At 48.7% G+C, this 15,151-nt stretch overlaps 1 protein-coding gene across 5 annotated transcripts in view; it reads right to left on the reverse strand.

The window, feature by feature from the left end:
• Nucleotides 1-14,858, reverse strand: part of ZNF395 (zinc finger protein 395) — a 41,499-nt gene extending 26,641 nt beyond the window's left edge. For 2 of the 5 annotated variants that reach the window (XM_032143485.2, XM_032143486.2), the window contains exon 1: nt 14,404-14,602. The gene's annotated coding sequence lies outside the window, so the exon portion shown is untranslated. The other 3 variants (XM_032143484.2, XM_032143487.2, XM_032143488.2) reach the window with 3 other exon arrangements.
• Between the last annotated feature and the right edge of the window lie 293 nt (nt 14,859-15,151).

The following is a 15,151-nucleotide window of genomic DNA, read 5'->3' on the forward strand; positions in this document are numbered from 1 at the left end:
CAAAATGAGAAAAAGTACTGATCCTACCCCAGAGGATAATTTGGGGCTTTAAGGAGGCAATGAATTTTTTGTTTCCAGAAGTGCCTTGATTTGTTTTAAGAGTCGCCAAGCTCCTCTTCCTAGAGATTCTGATCCCCAGGTCTGAGAGAGGAAACAGTGAGAAAATGCATGTTGGATACTGAGCACTGTACCTAGCAAAAGTGCATGATAAATGCTGACCTGAAAAAAAAGTAGACACCAAATCCCAGGCAGTGAAGAACCAAACCTATAGGAAAATTATCGGAAAGAGTTTGTGCAAATGCGGGGGAAATACAGTAAATTTTAACATCAACAAGAGCAGTGTAAGAGATGGTAAGAAAAAAATGAAAACCATGCAAGAGCTCTAGGGAAACAGTCACACCGAGTAAAGTGACCTGATGTCACTGTGGAATGCACTGTCATCTACTGTGGCCATGAAGGCCAAAAAGGAAAAAGACATTTTGTCCAGTGCCACTGCAAAAGCACTAAAACAAAAAGAAGCACACTGCCCACCCCCATCCTATAAACTCAACCACACTGGGAACACTGGTTATTGCCCATCAAGAAAGATGAGGCCAGGTATGGAGGCTCACACCTGTAATCCCAGCACTTTGGGAGGCCGAGGCAGAGGATGGCTTGAGCTCAGGAGTTCAAGACCAGCCTGGGCAACACAGGCAGACCCCATCTCTACAAAAAATACAAACATTAGCCAGGCATGGTAGCATATGCCTGTAGTCCCAGCTACTCAGGAGGCTGAGATGGGAGGATCACTTGAGCCTGGGAGGTTGAGGCTGCAGTGAGTTGTGATTGCGCCATGCATCCCAGCCTGGACAACAGAGTCAGACCCTGTCTCAGGGCAGGGTGGGGGAAAGAAAGATGACTTACAAGGCCAGAGGACCATTAACCTAAATGTGCTGTGTGACAGGGAGGGCAAGCTAAGAAGGCAGTGCTCTTCAGGACAAAGGATCAAGGCCAGGAGGGCCCCCAAGAGAAGCCACCAAGTAGGAGAGAGGAGTAGAATGCCAACTTGGTCACCAAATACTGAAATGACAGAAAAGGGAGGCCCCACTAACATCAGCTGGAGACCAGAGAGGGGATGCTGAAATACCCCAGTGAAGGCAAATGAGGTGCACACTGCATTTGGACAGTAAATGAATGCACGAGTGGGGATACCCTAGGATCCAAGTAGCACTGCTTCATTACAGACTGCATGGAGATCTGAGGTCGAATGCATGTAAAACTGTGAAGGCTGCAAAGGGGCCTCTGCCTCTCCCCACCCAGGTGGCCAGGGACACCGGTCCACCACTGGCCGCAAAGCTGTCTTCAGGAGGGGCACAGCCACTCCCTCCCTTGCAACACTGGCTCCTAAATGCATGGGTTTGATCTGATAGGATTAACTCTCATATTTTCCACAAGTTCTGTAGAGAGAGAGAGAGATGAAGGCCAGAATCGTAAACAGTGGCACACGCCATTCTTCTGTAATTAACATAAACTGCTAAATAGCAGCCACGTGGCCACATTCTAGATGCCTTTAAAGAATATCATGCTTCCAAACGCCTCATGCTTTGCTTGAGTGTTTAAGCCACACTGGATTACAAAGGCAGCCTGGAGAAGAACTGCAGGTGCGGTGAAGGTCTCCAGGCCAAGTGAACTGAGTTTAGAATTTCCCATCCAGAGTCCACAAGGGGCTGCCCGTTCAGCCTGATTCTTTTCCACACAACCACTATCAACATACGGGTCAAAGTCCTCAGGGGTTGGGGGGCGGGAACCAGGCAGAATTGGCTAGGAGGCCCAGAAGAGCCCTTCCCAACACCAACCCTTCCCACAAACCAGCAATGGTATGTGCGACCTGTGAGGCCGGTGAGCACCCACCTAGCACACTCTAAATCTTGCCCCCTCATCTTCAAATAACTGCTTAATGTCTGAGCACAGGGCAGGCATCCCCCGGTCTACAGTAACTCTAAGCGAGGAACTGACCCCATAATGCATATTTGTTAGAATGTACAACTCAAGAACCCTATAGCCTAGCAGTTCCACTTTCTCGGTACCCACCCTAGAGAAAACTCACAGGTGCTATAGAGGTCTGTGCAGCAATGTTTTTTGGTAACAGCGTTTTTAACAGTAAAGGATCTGGAAATGACTGAAGTGCCCATGAATTAGGGAAAGGTGAAGCAATTGTGTAGCCTTCTAATTCTAAGGGAGACCGGGCAGGGGTTAAACAAAATCAAGGAGACCTTTGCGTAGGGGCCGGGAACTATCGCCAAGCACCCCGTTGAGGGAGGGAGAGGCAATTCAGTAAAGAGACCTTATGTAATCCACAGCCAATGCACTTAACTTTTTGTAAGTCCTATAGGTATAGATGTGAGTATGTGAGGCATCTGAAGAACAGCAAGTCCATGAAAGTGCTCGACCTCTGGGGAAGGGACTGGGATTAGGAACAGTCATCAAGGAAGACTTTCTGCTTGCTCGAGAAGTTTTGCATTTTTCTCCTACAGAGAATGTGTTCAGTTCATGTACTAACTTGCGCAATGAAAATTTCATTTAAATTTTTTTTTTAAAAAAAAAAGAAAAGAAACAGGCCCTGTTCAATGCATTTCAGTAATATGTTTGGGGGCAATTTCACTCTGAATCTGGCCCACACTTCCCAGGGGCTGTGAGCTCGGTAGTGCACATCTGCGTTTCCAGTCAGCAGTGGACTTTGCAACACAGCTCTTGTTTCAATATTACAAGCCCAACTCCACAACTCTGTGGATTGTTAAATTTATATGCTAGTTCAAGGAAAAGGCAGGGAAAAAAGAGAAAGTATGTCAGTGGGACTTCTGGTCATCCAAAGGGATGTCCTAGGAGTAATTCCAGTTCTTCTAACCCAGCACTGCAGCACTCCAACACAACACACACGTTCCCTAATAAGCCAGCCCTTGCCCAATCACACTTCCTCCATACCAGGCCTAGCTGTCTGTGGTTTTGATTCTTTCAGCTGGGAATCAAGATTCCTAATATAAATCCAAATCCCCTGAGCTAATGAGAAAAAAGAATCTGAACATCCCATTGCACAAACTCTAAAACATTATTATTCACTCACTGGGGACTCCTAACCATATAAGATACTGCTTTTTAAACAGACATGCACCCCCTCCTCCTCCTCCTCCTCAAAGCACTACCTATAGAGTCCTTAGAAATACAAAATTGGCTGTGCACAGGTAGCTCATGCCTGTAATCCCAGCACTTGGGAAGGCGAAGGTGGGAGACTCACTTAAGGCCAGGAGTTCGAGACCAGACTGAGCAACATAGCCAGATCCTGTCTCTAAAAAAAATTTAAAAATTAGCCAGGTATGGTGGTGCCTACCTGTGGTCCCAGCTGCTTGGGAGGCTAAGGTGGGAGAGTGGCTTGAGCCTGGGGAGGTCAAGGCTGCAGTGAGCCGTGATTGTGCCACTGCACTCCAGCCTAGGAAACAGAGCAAGACTGTCTAAAAAGAGAAAGAGAGAGATAGAGAGACAAAATTATAATATTTAGAACCTACTGAGCAAAACTAACTTATGGCAATAGAAATCAGATTTGTGGTACTTCTGGTTGGGGGTGGGGCTTATCTGGAAATGGTCACGAGGAACTCATCTGGGGTGATGGAAATGTTTTGTCTCCATATGTATGTGTCGAAACTGATTAAACAGCACACTTAAGATCTGTGCTATATGTAAATTACACCTCAATTAAAAAAATAACTCCTCACACACAGTTTCTCTCCCGGCTGCAGCAGAACTCTGAGCTGTCCTATCAGACGTCAGAAATCTCTGTTATGCTATGCAAGGAGCATGAGTACCATGGCGACAGTCACCATAAAAATAGATAACAAGATTAAAATGGACACAGGACACATGAATTTAAGAACAGCACACCAAGAGCAATTCATTTTCAGCAGAAGAAAAATAGAAAGAGGAGAGGGAGTTTTCAATTCCTCCGGCACTTTGACAAGGAGCCACTGACTGAACGCGGTTGTTTTTACTAAGAGAGTTGTATATGGCTTCCTGATACTCAAAGGACAAAAAGGCTGACAACCGGTTTTTTGTGTTTTGTTTTTCTTTTTATTTTCTTTTTGTTGCCCAGGCTGGAGTGAAGTGGCACCAGCACAGCTCACTGCAGCCTTAACCTCCCCGAGTTCACGTGATACTCCTTCCTCAGCCTCCCAAGTAGCTGCAACTGCAGGTGCACGCCACCACGCCCAGCTCATTTTTGTATTTTTTATAGAGATGGGGTTTCACCATGTTGCCCAGGCTGGTCTCGAACTGCTGGGCTCAATCAATCCTCCCACCTCAGCCTCTCAAAGCAGCTGGGACCACAGGTAGTCTCAAAGTGCTTGGATTACAGGCATGAGCCACCATGTCCAGCTGGGAACTATTATTTCTTATCATATTTTGCTTTCTTTAAAAAAAGGCCGGACTCAGGCCTGTAATCCCAGCACTTTGGGAGGCTGAGGTGGGAGGATCACCTGAGGTCACTTCAAGACCAGCCTGGCCATCATGGTGAAACCCCATCTCTACTAAAAAATACAAAAATTAGCTGGGCATGGTGGCGGGAGCCTATAATCCCAGCTACTCCAGAGGCTGAGGCAGGGAGAAATGCTTGAACCCATGAGGCAGAGGTTGCAGTAAGCTGAGATCGCGCCACTGCACTCCAGCCTGGGCAACAGAGCAAGACTCTGTCTCAAAAAAAAAAAAGGCATGTTAGCCTAACTTTCCCCCAAACCCACTATATGTAGCCCAGGGAACCAAATCACAGCAATTCAACAAGCACAGTTGATGTGACAGACACCATGTGAGGCACAAATGATAACGGCGACAAAAGAGACTCAGGCCTGTCATCAAATGTACAAAAATTTTCAACTCTAGTTCTAAATAACTAGGACCTGCCTATGCTTTTCACATACATCTAAAACTGCCATTAAGTCAGCACACCCCAAAATTGCTTCATCCCATATAAAGAGAACACTTTCTTGCCAAATACTGATTTCTCAAATGCCAAAATGCAAGCATAAATCATGTGGAGACAAAAATCATCTTACGATATTCTCCAAAGATGAGATAAACCTCTATTCTCTTTGCAGAGCTAAGAAACTTTTGCTAAGTGATTTAGTCAAAGCAGTGACCTGCACAACAACAAAAACAACAACAGCCGGGCGCGGTGGCTCACGCTTGTAATCCCAGCACTTTGGGAGGCCGAGGCGGGTGGATCACGAGGTCAGGAGATTGAGACCACGGTGAAACCCCGTCTCTACTAAAAATACAAAAAATTAGCCGGGCGTGGTGGTGGGCGCCTGTAGTCCCAGCTACTCGGAGAGGCTGAGGCAGGAGAATGGCGTGAACCCGGGAGGCGGAAGTTGCAGTGAGCCGAGATTGCGCCACTGCACTCCAGCCTGGGCGACAGAGCGAGACTCCGTCTAAAAAAAAAAAAAAAAAAACAAAAAAAAAAAAACAAAAAACAACAACAAAAGTAATCCAAAAATATCAGGAAGAGGAATCTAAAAGTTTTAAATAATCAGGACGGATTCTAAATAAAGCATATATTTCAGTGAAAGTTAAGCAGAATTAAACTAAAAAAAAAATTTTCATATGTAAGCTATAATACATACGCAAAAATTTAAAAAAAAATCTAAGCCAGAAGCAGTAGCTCATGCTTATAATCCCAGCACTTTAGGAAGCTAAGGTGGGAGGATCCCTTGAGCCCGGTGGATCGAGGCTGCAGTAAACCATGATTGCGCCACTGCATTCCAGCCTGGCAAAAGTAAGATCCTGTCTCAAAAAAATTTTAATTCAAATTACAAATTTATTGTCTGATACAAACTAAACATATGCTTTCCTGGAAAATCTCACTTTAAAATGTCTTTAAATTGATCTGCCCTGTATTCTCTTTATCGCTAAACTGCAGAGCAATCAGATGGCTCGGTCTCATCACTGGTGTCAGGATGGTGTTGAGCAAGGTGCTCCTGGGGATATAAATCCACAGTGCGGGACATGAACTGGGAGGAGACATTCAAGGTCACTCCACATTCTCCACAGCCAAGCAGAGGACCCAGCACCCACTAACAGCCCCCTCTTGATTTAGTCATCATCCCAAATAGAAGTGGCATGATGATTTCCCCTTTTTTTTTTTTTTTTTTGAGAGATGGAGTCTCACTCTGTCGCCCAGGCTGCAGTACAGTAGCATGATCTCGGCTCACTGCAACCTTTGTCTCCTGGGTTCAAGGGATTCTCCTGCCTCAGCCTCCGAGTAGCTGGTGTTACAGGCAAGCAACAATACGCCCAGCTAATTTTTGTATTTTTAGTAGAGATGGGGTTTCACCATGTTGGCCAGGCTGGTCTCAAACTCCTGGCCTCCAGCGATCCACCCGCCTCGGCCTCCCAAAGTGCTGGGATTAGAGGTGTGTACCACCACACCCAGCATGATCCCACTGCTTGTCTACACGTCAATCTGTGTTGTTCATTATTATTGGCCATTTCCCAGCCCCTACCCCCAACCTTCTTGCTTTTCCTAAGGACCAAATTTAATTTTCAGCAGCCCTGGGGTCACAAACTGAGTTCTGACCCAACTTGAAATAGTTCTCATCCTTTGTTTCCTTTTTTTGAGTAGAGGTCTCACTCTGTCACCCGGGCTGGAGTGCAGTAGTGCCACGATCATGGCTCACTGCTCCTGGCTCACTGCAGCCTCAAACTCCTAGGCCCAAGTGAGCCTCTGACATCAGCCTCCTAAGAGCTAGGACCATGGGCAGATGTACCATCATGCTTGGTTAATTTTTCTATTTTTTGCACAGACAAGTTCTCTCTCTGTTGCCCAAGCCAGTCTTGAATTCCTGGGCTCAAGCAATCCATTCACCTCAGTCTCTCAAAGTGCTGAGATTACAGGTGTGAGTCAATGCACCTTGCCTGTTTTTTGTTTTGTTTTGTTCATCCTTTCTAAAATGATGCCAGAAGAGTCTCTCAAAAATGCTGGGACCTATTTATAAACATTTTTAAAGAACACACTTGATGATATTGACTCAAATACTTTCCACTGGAGGTAAAGCCCCTATTCTATGTGCCTTTTGGCTTTGACAAGTCACATATTAAATAACTGACCCCAGAAATTGGAAGAGACTTTGGAGGTCGGCCTAATTCTTGTCCTTCTCTTCTACTGCATCCCTAAGCAACAGCATTCAGCCCTACTTGAATACCGCCAACAGCCGTAAGCTCACTACTTCCTGGGCAGACATTTCCTCTGTTGGACAGACCTGCCAGCTAGAAAATCCTTTTTCATATCGAACTGAAATCTGCTGTCCCAGTCTTTCGGGTTAAAGGGGACCTCAAAGTCTATGAACTTCAGCATGATCGCTGATCATTCTACAGACAAGGAATCATGTAATCATGCCATAAATTAGGAATCTGCAGCTACAGAGAATAAAGTGACTGTTTCATCTATTGGTTGTATTCGAATACCAGGAGCAAAAATGAACATCTCTTCCTTCCTATGTCTGATAACCAGGAAAATATTTGAAGGTGCTACTGTGTACCCAATGCATGAATATAGTTCAGTTATTCCCTATCCTACAGCATCCTACTCTTCTTTCCAGGATCAAGTCTTACTTGCTTATGTCCCTATTAACTCTTGGCTCTCCAGGGTCCAAATGTCACCTGACCAGCCAAGGTCATTAAGACTAGATCTTATGATTAGATTGCTGAATTTCTGATCCTGTTATAAACTGCATTCAATTTTTTAAAAGCCATATCTTAGAGCTAAGCTCAGTGGCCTATATGCGTAGACCCAGCCACCTGGGAGGCTGAGGCAGAAGGATCGCTTCAGCCCAGGAGTTCGAATCCAGCCAAGACAACATGGCAAGACTCATGACTCTCTGAAAAAAAATAAAAACAAAAACAAATAAAAATAAAAGCCTCATCCACTCAAGGCTCACACTGAACTGACGAACAACAGAAAAATCCCAACGCTTTTTTTCTCCATGCCCTGCACCTCCTCAGTGGACCTGTGCCAACCTGGGGTCAAGGACTCTGTCTTCCACTGTGACTCTAGTTCCTGACCTTGAGCTTGACACACAGCGAGCAGGCACTCAAGAGTAATCACTGAATGAATCATCTACTTTACCCTATCTTGTCCTTGAACCATAAAAAGTTTTAAAAATTGCAGATGTCCCCACTGTGAAATATATACACAACTACAGAAAAGACAAATAATACAAACGTTAAAAAAAAAAAAAAAGCTGCATGCCTCAACCCATCCAGAAGCAACGGGTATTTGTATTTTGATATACTGTTTTGGTGTATTTCCTTCCAATTATTTTCTAAACACATTGCTTTTTTAACATTTGAAGTCACACTGTAGATGTCCCTTAACTTTTGGCAAAAACATTTTTCCCTGTTACTTTAAAGCTATTCCTAAACATTATTTTTCATGACTTCATAACATTCTATTTTAAAGATAACAGAATTCACTTATTTATTACCTCTAGCCCACACCACTGGATATTTAGGTTATTCCCAAGCTTTTACTAGAGTTAAAAAAAAATCTCTGAATAATCTCTGTGCATAAATCATCATCTACATTGTGGATATGGTCTCAGCTACATCCCCAGAAGTGGTATTATCAGGATACCGAACATCTCAAAATGCTACAATTCAAATTTTTAAACCTAAATCAGACTTTAAATTCATCCCTTACTGAATTTTTTTGTTTTCTTTTTAATTTGCACTCCTAATTCTAGACGACTCAACCTTGATTTGTCTGCAAAACCAGCAATTCCTCTCACTTCTGCGCCACTAACAAATCTGATGAGCGCGCCTTCTCTGTCTTCACCGCCAACACTGGGAAAATGTTGAACAGATCAAGGCCAAGAATAGAACCCTACTGTACTCATTTTCAGATCTCCTTCCAGGCTGCCTCAGTGCCAATAATTAACAGTTTCACATAGGATTGTTAAATTAATAACACCATCCAGCCCACGTCTTACCACTTATGATTTAACAAGGACCATCATACCTCAAAAAACTGTTAAATACTTTACTGAAGCCAAAATGTACCATAGTTGCTGCACTATTCTCTGGCCTAGTAAACAAACCACCATATAAGACAGGAAATAGATTTAATTTGATATGATTCAGCTGGCTTCTGGTTATCCTTGCATCCGATAGCCACACATTGTTAAAATGCACTTCAGTTTCATTTTGTTAATGTTTCAAAAGCAGTATACTTTTTCTTTGAGACAGGGTCTCACTCTGTTGCCCAGGCTGGAGTGCAATGACATGATCTCAGCTCACTGCAGCCTCCACCTTCTGCAGGGCTCAAGCAAGCCTCCTGCCTCAGCCTCCTGAGTAGCTGGGAGTACAGGCATGCACCATCACACCCTGATAGTGTTTTTTCTTTTTCTTTGTGTGTGTGTGTGTGTGTGTGTGTGTGTGTGTGTGTGTGTTGACGGAGTCTTGCTCTGTCGCCCAGGCTGGAATGCAGTGGCACAATCTTGGCTCACTGCAAGCTCTGCCTCCTAGGTTCACGCCATTCTCCTGCCTGAGCCTCCCGAGCAGCTTGGACTACAGGTGCCCGCCACCACACCGGCTAATTTTCTGTATTTTTAGTAGAGACGGGGTTTCACTGTGTTAGCCAGGACTGTCTCGATCTCCTGACCTCGTGATCCGCCCGCCTCAGCCTCCCAAAGTGCTGGGATAACAGGCGTGAGCCACCGCGCCCAGCCCCAGCTAGATTTTTTTATCTTTTGTAGAGACAGGGTCTCAACCATGTTGCCCAAGCTGGTCTCAAACTCCAGGGCCCAAGCAATCCTCCCGCCTCAGGCTCCCAAAGTGCTGGGATTACAGGTGTGAGCCACTACAGCCAGATCAGTATTTTTAAATAATTGATTTTAGTCCCACCTGTAAACAGCAGGATGACTATTGGTCAGTCTTTCTCACCAGTGGCTCATCTGGGACGAGCTCTTAGTCTTGGGTGGTAAATCAGACTATTCTAGTCAGAGTCCTGAACTTAGTCACTTCAGCTGGACCTCAAATCAGCCTCGTCTGCTGGGAGCCATTTGGATCGATACCAAGCTCCTGAGAATTGTACGTCATACGGCACTTGATGGCTGTGACTCACAACTCACCAAGGTATGACCTCGACATCACTCTCAGAGATCCCTGCCAGCCAGAAGCAGAAAATGGGAAGGCTGGAGAAATCTTGGGGTCACTTGAAACTTGCCTTACTACGGAGAACACAGGTCAAAGCCCTCTATAATTCCATTCCCATTATCATAAAAATATTTCAAAGTCCCAGCCAGCAGCTCCTCAAAAAGTGCTATTGACTTGCCTAAAACAAATCCGGTGTACAGAAATATCTCAGATTCCATAATGCCACACTCCTACCCGGAATCCTCAGTGGCCACCCAGAGCCCATGACAGCAATCCCGAATTTTCTGGCCCAGCATTCGAGTCTCTTGAAAACTGAGGTGGCAAAGCAAAACGCCTACAGGACTAAGTGAAGAATAGAAAGTGACTGGACTGAGGCAAAAGGAAGCCTGGAGACCACGAGCCTGTCTCCTGTCCATAGGGGACAGCCTTCTCAGCTTGAGATGAACACCAGATCTGACTCTTTAAAAGAGCTGCAAATTCAGAGATTTTTCTGGATTTTTTTCCCCAATTTTTAAAAACCTTTATGTAGTCCAAACTAGAACACATCCATATGCTTAAAACACTCCCTGGCCACCGGTTTACAACCTTTGCCCTATATGTGACCCCAGCCCACTTTAACAACTTGATTTCTCCCTAATCTCTAACAAGAACCCTCTGTTCTTCTCTCTCACACAGTCACAGACTTCACACATTCCTAACTCCAAGGCTTTGCCCACTCTATACCTCCCCACATCTGCAGCACCCTGAGACACCAAAACCAGTTCATCCCAGACTTCCTTCCTTGTCCCCAAACGTTTTTCCAAGCCACACCAGCACAGAACACGGCCCCCTCCTCTGAACCCCACAGGTAGTTATTCTTCATGTTGGCATTTAATCATCTTGGCTTGCTCCTTAATCAAGGTGTCTCTCATCTTTCCAAAGAGACTGTAAATCTTCCACCCTTCCTCATGCTTTCTTCCACCTTCAGTACTACAGTAGCTCTTCAAACAGCTTAATAAATACTCACTGAATGCGAAAACTCTCTGTATTTTTCCAACTGTGGGTTATGATCCATTAGAGAACGATTAGATCAACTTAGTGGGAGATAAGAGGTTTTTAAATGAAAAATAATAGACTAGAAAATAGAAACGTCAGAGGAGATGACACCAAGCAAAGGGAGGTAGGTACTTTATGAACTTAGATTCGATTTTTATATACATGATTGTATGTCCTAGGTCACGATGTAAATTTCATTTCTTAATGTAAGTCACAGTCAAAACAGTACAGACACTGCTTTACAATGAGTAAATTAGCTTGACCACTGCTTCATGCAATTATTCTTTGGACAGTCAGACACACTCTATAAAGAAAAATCTCTGATTCCCAAGTCCTCTTCTACTAGTTCACTGATCTTGCATCTCAGAGAAACAAGGAGGCTAAGTAACAGTAATTACATTCTCAGCTCATTCCACAACTTTTTGCAATCATCATTCAAATTCAGATGTTGCAAGTTCAGGCTTGGGGAATTTGTTCAGCAAATCACCCTGTGTCACCCTTGCAACATGAACAGAGCTCAGGAAAAAAGGCACCAGCTCCCCTCTACTTGCAGAGTGCCAGGCTCTGGGTGGAACGGCCCTGGGAATCACAATATCCCTAGGGCTAATGTCCTCCTGCCCCACTCTCTCACTCCTACCCCCCACCCTCCACCCCAGAAAAGTTCAAAATGTTTCAAAGCCCAGCAATTTACTGTCTTTAGCAAATCCCATTCTACACCCTTCTAACCTCCAATCCACCCTCAAGATTAGAAGAATCAACAGCCCCATCCTCCTCAGGGCCCAATTGCCCACAGTTGCTTTTCCAACTTCAGGTTCAGAATCGAACAATGTCATGTGAATGGCAGTGCAGCAAAGAGAAACAGAAGCCCCTCGGTTCAGGCCTTGAGTACCACTCAGAGGCATCCTCTGCTGCCCCCCTATTACCAGCAGCCTCCCCACTTCTCTGAGCCCCTTCCCTCTCCCGGCATCTGCAGCCTCTGCAACACTGTCCCCCTGGGCTCCCCCCATCTCAGAGCCATAGCTGCTTGCAGGACACTAACATCTGGATATCTTAGCAGCCACAAGAAACTTCTCTATAGCCTGAGTAGTCAATTCCGTCTCTCCAAAATACACATTTCCAATTTCTCAAGTTACCAACTACAGCAGCTCCAAGGACCTGGCGTAGAATCAATTTCCACCAAGAATTAATTTCCATTCATCTCATCCCTTCACCCTGCCCTGTAAACAGATTATTTCAACAGTAATGTTTCTCAAACCCACCTTTTTCACTTCCAGTGATCCCAGTGCAAACTCTGGCCACCCTACAACTGCAACAGCCTGCTCACTGATGTGTCCCCCTAACACGACTTTCCAAAACCCTTCCATTACAGTTGTTCATTACACCATTCCCTCACTCGAAAACCTTGAATGTCTCCTTAGGACACACAGGGTGGCATGCAATCACCAAAAGGGCTTTCTAAGACTTTCACAATCTCAACCATTGTTCCTCTCCACCTCTATCTCCTACTGTTCGGGATACATTCCCTGGTCTGCCTAAGGACAGCTCCTTGTCTCTCTGGAAAGCCATGTTCATTCCCACCTCACAGCCTATCTCAAGAGCGTCAGCCTCCAGTCCTGGTGACTGATCCCTGCCCACAACTCCCTTCTCTGACTCCAACAGAACTATTTCTGCACCTCACACTTGGACAGTTACCATTCCCTCTCTTGGCGTCTGATTTCACATGCTCACATCCTTCTGTCCCCTCTATGAGGGTAGAAGCCCTGGAGGGAGGGAATCATCTCTTACACCTTCTGTCTCCTCCCTCCCCGAGACAAGTGTGAGCCTCTGCTCCTCTGCTCCGCTTTGCAAATTATCCCACCTGTTACTTTCTTCTCCTGTCTTTGGGCCCTACGGGTGAGTTACTCTCCACAGGCATAATTTACTTCAAACCTTAGTACTCCAAGTCCCTTCCCCAATCTCCTCTTTGCTTTATCTGATATACTCCCTCTCCAGCATCTCCACTAACTCAGGCAGCCACTGCACATTAACTTGAACGTAAACTCCTAAATCACTTCCACCTAGTCCTCCTAGGCTTCCTGAAGCCTGGGGTCTCTTCGGTGCCTCCCCCACCTCCCAGAGGGTCTGGCACCGTGCTGAGAGCACAGCAGCTCCCCAAAAGGACCTGTGGAGTTGAACTTAATGGCTATGTTTCCCTGTGTTTCGAGGTATTTGCGACCAGGCGCTTCTGTTTACACAACGCCTAGGAAGGGTGTCAAGAAGGCCTTAGATACCTGTGGATCACTGACTTTGAAGCAAAACCCCCAGGTGTACCTTTCTAGAAAGGGGGTTCTAAGGAAAGCAGCGCCGGCCTGCAGGAATCCCCCGCGCCTGGTAGCCTGGCATCATGGGAACGCCTGCCCGGTGGAAGTCCTCCAAGGCCACCGGGAACTGGCCAGGGCTGCCCAAAACCAGGAGGCGGCGGCGGCGCCCCCTTCCCGCTGGCCAGGTGGGCTTCTTTAGGTCTCTGAGTCAGTTCCAAAGTGAAGGCGCTGAGCCCTGCACTCCCAGGCAGGGAAGAAAATGCTGCCTTGGAAATTGTTTGCACAAGACAAACTCCCTGTGCAGCCCCGCCACCCCCCCGCGGGCACCCGCGTGAGCCCACGGTGCCACCGCCGGGGAGGGCCAGGGGCGCGGGCGGAGGCGAGACCGGGCGAGAGCGTGCGGACAGAGGGGGCGGTGGCCGCCAGGGCAGGAGGGACGCGGGTCGCCCGCGGGCGGAAGGTGTGTCCCCCTGTCCCGCCCGTCCCGCAGCCTGGCCTCGCGCGCCGGCCGGAGTGGGCAGGAACCGGCAGGAACGCGCGGGGCGCGGGAGGGCCGGCCGGGCGGCCCCGCCGGAAAGGGCCGGGGAGGGGCAGACGGGCCGGTCCGTGTCCCTCCGAGGGGCGAGTCCCGGCCGCCCGAAGTCGGGAGGGAGCTCCGAGAGGGGGGGCGGCGGCGGCGGGCGAGGTAAACAAGGCGACGCGCGGGAGCGGCAGCCACCCCCGCCCGCCACCCCGGCCCTGCCGCAGCGCCCCGCGCCTCGCCCGCCGCGGCCCCGGCCTCCCAGACCCCCGGACCCCCCAGGCCGCCGGCCCGACAGCCGCGGGCGCGCGGGGCGTGGGAAGTTCGCGGCCGCCCCCGTCCCCGGCTGCCGCGCCGCTAGGTCCCCGCGCAGCTCACCTCGGCCCGCCTCGAGCGGCAGCACGCGCCCGGCTTCCCCGGCTCGGACGGCTCGGCTCGGACGGCTAGCTCAGCTCCGGGCTGCAGCGGCCGCGGCCCTGCCCGCCCTCCCGGCGCGGCCCGCGGCCCGGCTCCGCTCCGGCCGCCCGCCGAGGCTCGGTTGGCGCCCACCTGGCCGGCCTGCCCTCCTCCCCGGGACACTGCGCTCACGTACGCGGCCGCGGCCACAACCCGGCCCGGATTCCCGCCCGGGAAGGGAGCGGAGCAGCACGCCAGCCTGCCAGCCGGCGCCCAGCGGCGACACTCGGGACACACCCCCGCCCGCCCCCCGCGCCTCCGCGCCCCCGCACCCGCCCAGCACACCCCCAACGCGCCTGGGCTACACACCCCCGGCCGCCCGTAGACAGTCGGCGCTCAATAAGTGCCCGAGCGACTCCTCGCGCACATGCGCACTTGAACCTGACCGAGTGGTGACCCCCCCACACACACCCCGCCCCGCCCCCCGATCGGAACCGGCAGCTGCAGCCGGGAGCCAAACTTGAGGCTTGGCTTTTCGCACGGAGCCAAAGTTTCTCTCGCTGTTGTTCTTCCAGGCCTGGCTCTGGGACAGGCTCCTCCGAGAGGGGCCGGGCTCGACCCAGGGCGGGAAGGGAGCCAGACAGCTGAGGCGCCGCGGACGGGAGCTCGGCTGGGGCCCGGGGGACCCAGGCGGCGCAGCCCCGGCCGCCCCAAGTGCCCATGCCCGCGC

This window comes from Hylobates moloch, unplaced genomic scaffold, assembly GCF_009828535.3.
Source record: "Hylobates moloch isolate HMO894 unplaced genomic scaffold, HMol_V3 SCAFFOLD_22, whole genome shotgun sequence".
Taxonomy (NCBI): Eukaryota; Metazoa; Chordata; class Mammalia; order Primates; family Hylobatidae; genus Hylobates; species Hylobates moloch.